Here is a 9948-nt window from a genome sequence, read left to right as displayed (position 1 = left end):
AGAAAGAAAGAAAGAAAGAAAGGAAGGAAGGAAGGAAGGAAGGAAGGAAGGAAGAGAAAGAAAGAAAGAAAGAAAGAAAGAAAGAAAGAAAGAAAGAAAGAAAGAAAGAAAGAAAAAAGCATAATAATTCTTGGTACTGGAGAATATGTGATAAGATAAGCAGTTCCATAGCATTTATGATGGAAATGCAAATTTTAGTATCTTTCAAGAATCTGAATACTTAAAATATTTATATCTTTTGATCCAGTGATTTTATTTTTAAAAATCTACTTAAAGATAATAGATTTATATATAAACATGTTTATCATATATAGTAAAAAATTTGAATGGAATTTACTAATCGAAATAGTTTCTTAGTTATATAAATTATATCCATACTGTAGAAGAATAGTGACTAAAACTTACACTTATAAAGAGTTTTTAATGAGAGAAAAACCTTATGATATAATATTAGATAGAAAATTAGAATACAAAGACATACTTTCAATACGACCATTACTGTATTCAATATACATAGAAAAGAGAGTGAAAAGAAATAAACTGAAATGTTTGCGATTCTATTAGTCAGCATTTACTACCTGCTTAATAAGCAACCTCTGAGTCTCTGTGGCTTAACGCTAAAGGTTAATTTCTTGTTCATGTCACAGTACAATGCAAGGTTGCAAGATGGCTCTTCCTGTAATTATCTGGCGACCTGGACTCCTTCCATCTTTTAAAGACTGACTTATTTTCTGTATTCATTAGGCAAGTGAGGAAAGGAGGTTTCAGATGTATAGCCTGGAATTGAGACACATCACTTCCATCCACATACCACTGGGCAGAGTTCAGTCACATGAACCCAACTAACTGCAAAATATTCCCAACAGAAAGAAACGGAACTTGAATATTGATAGCACTAGCATTGTTTTCCTCATTTCTAAGAGGAAATCTAATAATTACCATTTCTTTGCATTTTTCTGCATTTTCCAATTTTTCCCCAGTAACTATGTATTACAAGAGAAAAATGTATACCTAGAAGCCCTCAAAGCTTTAAAAGAAAGTGCTCCTTTAATTTCCACCATGTAAATTTACACTGTCTAAAGTATTTCCTTGGACATTCGAAAGTTTAAATTTGGTTCAAGCAAGAGTTGTTGTTTTAATATTTCATCATTAACACCGCAAAAAGAAATTCAATGCAGTGTGAACAGCCTTTTGATTCAGCTAATGGTATTAAAATACGTTAATAAATGGAAAAGTACATAGATTATCCCCACATTCAACAAATATCTTTAATAAACTAAGGTGTTATACAATCTACCTCTAAATTATGTTTTTATTAGAAAGAAATGAGAGGTAGAGATGTCTGAGATCCAGATTAGCGGACTTTAAGCTCTTTCCTGTCAGCACCCTTTCTACAGTTTATAGCTCCCGAATTGTCTTTCTTTTTGATCACATCAGCACTCTTCTTGGTTGTGGACAGAGAAGAAGTAAAGAGAGAGGATGTTGCAGACATACATTGGCCACTTTCTTCAGTCCTTTCCTTCAATGTCCAGAGGCCAGCATATGTTCTGGGTAGTATTAAAAATCTTGTTGCCCAGGCTGTCAGGGGTGCTGGCAATATTTCCTTTTCCTTCCATCCTTCCATCCTTCCCCCCTTCCCTCCTTCCGTCCTTCCGTTCTTCCCTCCTTCCTCCCTCCCTCCCTTCCTTTCTTTTTCTTTCTTCTTTCCCTCCATCCTTCCTTCTTTTCTTTCCTTCCTTCCTTCCTCCCTCCTTCCCTTCCTCCCTCCCTTCCTCCCTCTCTCCCTTCCTTCCTCCTTCCCTCTTTCCTTCTTTCCTTTCCTTCCTTCTTTCCTTCCCTTACCTCCTTCCTTCCTTCCTTCCCTCCTTTCCTCCCTCCCTCCCTCTTTCTCTCCTTCCCTCCTTCCCTCCTTCTTTCCCTTCCTTCCTTTCTTCGCTCCTTCCATCCCTCCTTCCTTCCTTCGTTTCTCCCTCCCTCCCTCCCTCCCTATCTCCTTCCCTCCTTCCCTACTTCTTTTCTTTCCTTCCTTCCTTCCTTCCTTCCTTCCTTCCTTCCTTCCTTCCTTCCTTCCCTCCTTCCTTCCTTCCCTTCTTTCCTTCCTTCTTTCCTTCCTTCCTTCCTCCCTTCCTCCCTCCCTCCCTTCCTTCCTTTCCCCCAATCACCTATGCAAGAAACATTGATTAAAAATCTACAATGACCCAAGAACTACATAATGTAACTCTAGTTTTTGTTCTCTATTTTTATTTGCTTACATGATGAATGAATGTCTTTTTCAATATGCATATCAGAGAGCCAGTACAGTGACAAAAATTCTTCTTATTTGCTCTAGAACAGCCACTTTAAACACAGAATCTGCACAGACCACCATGGAAGCAACATTGTTTTGCTTATCACTTTATAGTATTTGAAGATAGACCTACACTGACAGATGGTTGCTTTCCCTTTTATGCACACATCCGCCTCAAACCTCTTATTCTCAGGTGCTGAAAAAAATGTGGCATAACAGCTTTTTAAAAATCAAGCTAAAAGTAGCAGGACTAACACAAGGTAATTACTCTTCAAAACAACACAGCTTGCAACCAGAAAGTCTCAGAAAGACTCTAACAGCCATAGCCAGCCCATTACCCTCAATGCATTTGGGGATAAAGAGCCTCAGTGGATACAGGGTGTATGAGCCGCTGACTTTGCCATCACATGCTTGTTAGGCTGGTGGAGTATTGACAGGGGATCTGCAGCACTGATGCTGCTGTACCAGCAGAGAAGCTGGTCATGTCCTCACGCTAACCCAAGCACGATCTTTCTACACTTACCAGAATCCGCCTTCACAGTAGTTCACAAGTGTCCTTCAGTCCCTTAACGCTGAAGAAAAACATGTCTAGAACAAAAGTCCTAAAGAAGAAATTGGATTAACAACTCATTTTATTCTGTAACATTCTAGTTAAAATGAGGAAAGTCTCATTTTTTCTTTTTTTTTTTTTTGCTCTTCCCAGTTTACCAGATTGAGAAATATAGATTGCTGGTCCATACCAACCATGGGTCATTGGCATTTCACAGTCATTAACATATCATTACCGTTTTTTCTTCTCAGTACAACATATCACTGAAAACATCTGTGGAATATTTAAGAATCTTGTATAAGATCTATAAAAGAACATGAAAATAGGAACGTTTAAGGATAAGAGGGGAAAAGTACTTCTCAAAATGTGTTGTCAGCTTCTTATTTGAATTCTAAACTCTTGGCTGGATGCTAAAGTCAGCCCTGCCTCACTGAATGGGCTTTGCCACGTCGCTGCCTCTGCCCAGTCTTGTATATCTCCTGCCTACATTCACATGTTTATGTGGTGGGTTGTGTCTGCAGAACCCGGAGTTTCTGGACATAGAATTTTATTACATGTGTTTGGGATTATTGGATCAACCACTCCACATTAAATTAAGCCCAAGAACATTGGATTTTCTCAATTGTCTGGTTTCGAAATAGATAACACTTTTTAGGTATTTCGACGACTCCCTCCCTTGTCTAGGAGACTCAGGGATTCGGTCACTAATTATGCAGATGGCTTTATTCAGTGCACACAGTAGATTATGCACTATATGAAAAAGTTACTTTAGATTTAGTCCCTGACCAGCAGGCTCCTAGCCTTTATTTAGCATTGGCATTTAAAAGCAAACAGAATTAACTATACTTTTACTGAAATATAATTGCTATTGTGTAATGGAAAGGAAATTCAGATTTTTTTCCTTTTCTATCAGCATTGCTTGGTGGTGATAATTCTCACCATGAAGTGAGAGAAATAAAAGATTCCTATTTTATGAAAGCATTTTTCTGTAATACAAGTATGTTCATTTTCCGTGAGAAAGTGCTTTTCGGGAGTAGAATTAACCACATGATATTTGAGGCTACTGCTTCTCAGTGAGCTTCAAGTTACGTGGGAGATCAATATCCAATCATTTACTCCCAAGAAAGACTCTGATCTGCTCGTAGCATCATTTTCTGATAACAATGTGGGAGATAGGTTTATAAACTGTTTAGGAAAACTAACATGAGTTCCTGTTGGAGCTGGGGGACTGGGATAGGAATAACTGGCATTTTTCTGGCAATGGTTTAGGTTAAAGGACAATATTAATTCTCCTTTAGAATCAAGTGGATAATTTGAGGTCAGGATTTCAAGCGCAGCCTGGCCAACATGGTGAAACCCCATCTCTACTAAAAATCCAAAAATTAGCCTGGTATGGTGGCTCACACCTGTAGTCCTAGCTACTCAGGAGGCTGTGGCATGAGAATTGCTTGAGCCTGGAGTAAGAAGTTGCAGTGAGCTGAAATCGTGCCACTGCACTCCAGTCTGGGTCACATAGTGAGACTTCATCTTAAAAAAAAAAAAAGAAAATATGCATTTTCTTATTTTCTCCATATTCCCTTGAGAAGACAGCTCTAGGCAATATAAAATGTAAACTCAGCTTTCCTTGCTACCACTGGTTAAAAAAAAAAAAAAAAACTATTCACAGTTCTCTTCAGAACTAGGCTGGCTTACTTTGGCCTGTGTTTTTATTTGCCCTTTTCTCCCCATATTGCCTTCTTTGTGCCCTGGTTTTCCTTTCCACTTCTGAGTCACATGTTGATGTAACTCAGTATGAAGCCTGAGGTTTGAGAAGACGTGGACACCGAGTTCAGGTACACAGAGATTTTTGTCTGATAACACCACAAACACTCTGCCTGCAGACTTCCTACGCTCGAGACATCGTATTTCCAAACACCAATCTGCCAAGCAGATTGGCTGTGAATGTGCCTGCCTGCTGCTGCTTGTCCATGTGAGGCTGACTGGCTCCATTCCTCTAACTCTTGGGCTTCATTCGTGATTTAGCCACACTGATAAATATAGCTTCTTTTTGAAGTGGAGAGTCTACATTTTTTTCCCTTAGCCTTTTAAAAAATGGACTGCTTCATGCCAAACTTTATTTTTGATGAAATACAACTCACAACTCATCTTGGAAAAAAAAAAAGCTTTTCAAATTTTGAACTGTTGAAAGTTTGAGTCCGAGGTGCTTTGACATCTTTTTGATCATTCAGTAACTTTAGTTTCTTTCTTGTCGATTGCTTCACAAATTGGAAGTTACACGCACCTAATACCACCGTTTCTATTTGATGTTTTCAGATGTGAACAGGGGTGACTCTTCAATTCTTAATTAAATCTTCTCCTCCCCAAGCCCACTTTGACATTTTTACTAAGTTCTTTTCTATTCTATTTATAGTTGATGTATGTTAAAATTATATAGAATGAAAGAGAGTGAGAGAAACATAATAGAGAAAATGAAGAGATACAAAGGAAAGAATAAAGTGAATGAGTAGAAAAGGCAATTCAAAGGGGGTGAGAATCTGGACAATGGGTAGACAATTTTAAGAAGAAATGGAATGGGGCTTCTACCTAAGAATATGAAAAATCTCACTTGGTGTAGTTAGACAACTTGGCTTCTTTTATGAAACAAAACATATAAAACTGATATGTTTTCATAAAGAAATGTTCTGTATTTTAAGACTGCCAAAAGATACATGAATAAGGAAGACTCTGATGAGTCACACACACATGCCGGAGAAATTTGATAATTAACATTTAACTATGTTAAATGTTAAAACAAGAGGTCTCAAAAATAATGATTCAGAGTCAGCAGTGTTCCTCTGTCTTTTATTTAGAAAAGATATTGTCTGTTATTTGGCTTTAGATATGTCTTAAGAACTCTTTTAGGTGTGGTCTTACTGAAGCCAAGAGCTTGAGGCAAAAACAGACATGCTTCCCCCTCTTTGATGTTCATGCTGCACCAAAATACACCCAACACGTATGGTCTATGCTGGGAGACCCTCCATGATCATTTAACTTTAAATAGACAGATGGATAAATAGATGGTACTTGCTCTTACTCAGCATTGGTCAAATTTTTACAAGATTGTACTTTCCAACTTGGAGCTCCACATCTTAAGAGAACTCTAACATTTGGAAAAGATTCAGAAGAGACTGTGAATGTTGATGAGAGGGTTGGAAAATGGAACTTATAAGAAAGAGTTAATGAAATTGGAATTGCTTTTCTTGGAGCAGAGAAGAAAAGTAACCTAATAACAGTTTTCTCATTTTTGAAGGTATGTAATATACATGATGATTACCAACTGTTTTCCTTCTCCATCAAAGAACATCAGAGGCCAAGTGCTCAAGCCGCGTACATCACATATAAGGAAAACTTGTTTCTTGTGCTGGTGGCAGTGTTAAAAAGATAAACTGGTAAACGTTGACTTTGTAAAAAATTTTCTGTGATTACTTAAATATTGGATAGTTTTTGGTGTCATATTTTCTGAGGATTGGAAGATAACACTTATGTCATGGTTCTAAATGCATAATGATTTATAAGTCTATAAGAACAGAAAGGTATTTTAAGGACATCAGTGTAGATGATGGCTCAAGATTCATAGAATCTGTAATCTACTTTCCATTAAATAAGTGAAACCAAGTCAGGAGATGTGATTTCCACAGGGACTTTAAATATAAACATTTTAGTGTGATACTCTGATTTCTTACAAAAACATTGCTGTTAATTGACATAAGAAAAGGCAAAATCAAGTGTGTATGTGTATAAAATATGCAAATACTATGTATAATATGATATACAATAGATATATGTATACTAAATTATATGGGCACTAAGAACCTCAGTTAGAATTTTATTTTAAAAAAAAGAAAAATTCCAGAGCTCTCCCTTCCTTCCCTTTCTTCCTTCCTTCCTTCCTTCCTGCCTTCCTGCCTTCCTGCCTTCCTGCCTTCCTGCCTTCCTGCCTTCCTGCCTTCCTGCATGTCTTTCTGGCTGAGTTTTTTCTTCTAGTGATCCCCATTAGATATGTTTCTATGCAAAACTCCTTGTGAAAGCCAATATACTTTAAATATTCCTTATGTTCCCAGCCTGTAAAATAAGCTGCTCAATTCGATAATAAAACAATTTGAATGTCTATCTACTCTATAGTCACTGGTGTTACTGGTTATTTGGTTACATCAATGAAGAAATAAAATTAATTGAATTCTTTGGCAAATTTCTATTATTTATAGTGCTAGGATCATAGAAACAGTCTCACAATTTGTCTGCATTTTAACCTCTAACAGAATGCATCACGTGATTTTAGAGGGAAAATCAGTTTTCGCCTAATGCTAGCAAAAATGGGATTAAATATTGCACTTATCAAAAATAGCATTATGTGTTTTCCATGATGCAGGGCTATATTTATGTTTTGGTTTTTAATCATACAAGTGCATTGTATTCTGTTTTAGCTCTACTCTTATCACTAGAAGCATTTCTTTGTGCTGAGTAGAACTACAAATATACACACAATTCCCTATGAGTAGGCACAAACAGCTTTGCTTTTCAAATTTAGGCAGCAAACAAATCATCTGCTATGAAAACATGGTTTAATAATTTCTGGTGAAAATATATTAATACCACAGGCTTTCAGATTAAATCATAGAAAGAAAGATTTAGACTTTTGTCATTTTTTTTTACATTGAAAATTCTTTTTTTGTTGTTGTTATCATATTCATTTTTATTTAGAATAAAATAAAATAATTTATCATAATCATTTTTATTTAGAACACTTTGGCAAAAGGAAGTATATATCTTACTTCTTCTAACTCTGTTAGCAAACCATCTTTTGGAAAAAAAAAATTTTTCTTTTTTGGAGACAGAATCTCACTTTGTCGCCAAGGCTGGAGTGCAGTGGCATGATCTTGGCTCACTGCAAACTTGGCCTCCCAGTTTCAAGTGATTCTCCTGCCTTAACCTCCTAAGTAGCTGGGATTACAGGCACCTGCCACCATGCCTGGCTAATTTTTGTGTTTTCAGTAGAGACTGAGTTTTGCCATGTTGGCCAGGCTGGTCCCAAACTCCTGACCTCGAGTGATCACATTTTATTCTAGAAAAAAGACATACAGTGTTTATTTAATATAGTGACTTTGCTTAGATGGTAGCTTTTGAAAGTCATTTAATTGGGAGGAGTGAAAAATGTTTTAAAAATTTATTGCAAACATTTTCAAACATTCAGAAAAGCAGATAGGAAAAAAAAAAAGCAGATAGGATGGTGTAACGAACCCTAGTCACCCATCATTCAACATTTATCAACACTCTACATTTCCGCCTTAACTTACCCCTACCTCTCTTCCTTCAAACAAACAAACTAACAATCTCTTTAGTGAAGCTTGAATGCAGTAAATCAATGATACGTGTGTCAATGTCTAAAATATAAGCATTTTTATTGGTCAATTTATTCCTAATTTTATACTAACATTTTGCTTTAGAATACTGAGTATATTAATTTCCTATAACTGCTGTAACAAAAGACCACAAACTCAGTTGCTTACACCACCACCAACTTACTATGTTATAGGATTGGAGGTCAGAAGTCTGAAACGAGTCTCACTGGGTTAAAATCAAGGTGTCTGCATGTTCTCACTCATAGGCGGGTGTTGAACAATGAGAACACATGGACACAGGGAGGGAAGCATCACATACTGGGGTCTGTTGTGGGGGAATAGGGGAGGGACAGCGGAGGGTAGGGAGGTTGGGGAGGGATAACATGGGGAGAAATGCCAGATATAGATGACAGGGGGATGGAGGCAACAAACCACATTGCCATGTATGTACCTTTGCAACAACCCTGCATGTTCTGCACATGTACCCCAGAACCTAAAGTACAATTATATATATGTAAATAATATATAGACAAAAATAAAGGTGTCAATAGGGATGTGTTACTTTCTGGAGGCTCTAGGGAGAGTCTGTTTTCTTGCCTTTTCTGGCTTGTAGAGGCTGCCTGAATTTCATGGTCTCCTTCATCTTCAACACCAGCAATCGTCAGTTGAGTCTTTCTCACATAGCATTACTTTAACTCTTTCTCTTCTACATTTCTTTTTATCTTATAAAGACCCTTCCGATTACATTGGGCCCAACCGAAAAATCTCATCTTTAGGTCAGCTGATTAGCAACATTAATTCCATATGTAACTATCATTTACTTTTGCCAAGTAACCTAACATATTCATAGGTTTTGAGCATTAGGATATGGACATCTTTCGGGGCGGGGGTCATTATTTTGCTTCCCATACAGGTCATATTTATATTGATTTGCAAATATACATTGATGTCTTTTATGTTAAATATATAATATAGATTTAACAGCCATAGAGAAACAGCAAAGAAGCATTTTGCTGTATTCTATGGGTTGAGTCCATATCTAATTATGTGGCCTGATTATTCTTTACTCACTGTTCAATCTGAACACACATAATTATAATTATCACCTCATATTTGGGAGAGTAAAGTAAAAAACAGCAACAATAGCAAAAATAGGCCAGGCACGGTGGCTCACGCCTGTAATCCCAGCACTTTGGGAGGCCAAGGCTCATCTGAGGTCAGGAGTTTGAAACCAGCTTGGCCAACATGGTGAAACCCTGTCTCTACTAAAAACACAAAAATTAGCCAAGTGTGGTGGTGCACACCTGTAGTCCCAGCTACTTGGAAGGCGGAGGCAGGAGAATTGCTTGGACCCAGAGGCGGAAGTTGCAATGAACTGAGATGGTATCAGTGCACTCCAGTTGGGGCGACAGAGTGAGACTGTCTCAGAAAAGAAAAGAAAACAAAAAAGCAAAGCAAAACAAAACAGAAGAGAACAAAAATGATCACGAAACAGATCGATTACAGATAGAATAGTCTACACAGGTGGATTGAGCCTTCTAACCAGGAATCTCAGCATCACCAACTATACATTTATTTATCCTAGAGTACATCTGTAGCTCTGTTGCCTAGGATGCCTCAGCCAACTGAAATGATAGGTACTTTCTCTCTGGCTTCTCAATTTTGTCTTCTGCAGACTGCCCTAGGCCCTCATGCCATGCCCAGACACTCATTTTCCCTTCATTTTGTTCCCT

This window comes from Cebus imitator, unplaced genomic scaffold (assembly GCF_001604975.1).
Source record: "Cebus imitator isolate Cc_AM_T3 unplaced genomic scaffold, Cebus_imitator-1.0 Scaffold89, whole genome shotgun sequence".
NCBI lineage: Eukaryota > Metazoa > Chordata > Mammalia > Primates > Cebidae > Cebus > Cebus imitator.
Note: the sequence above shows the minus strand (reverse complement) of the source record.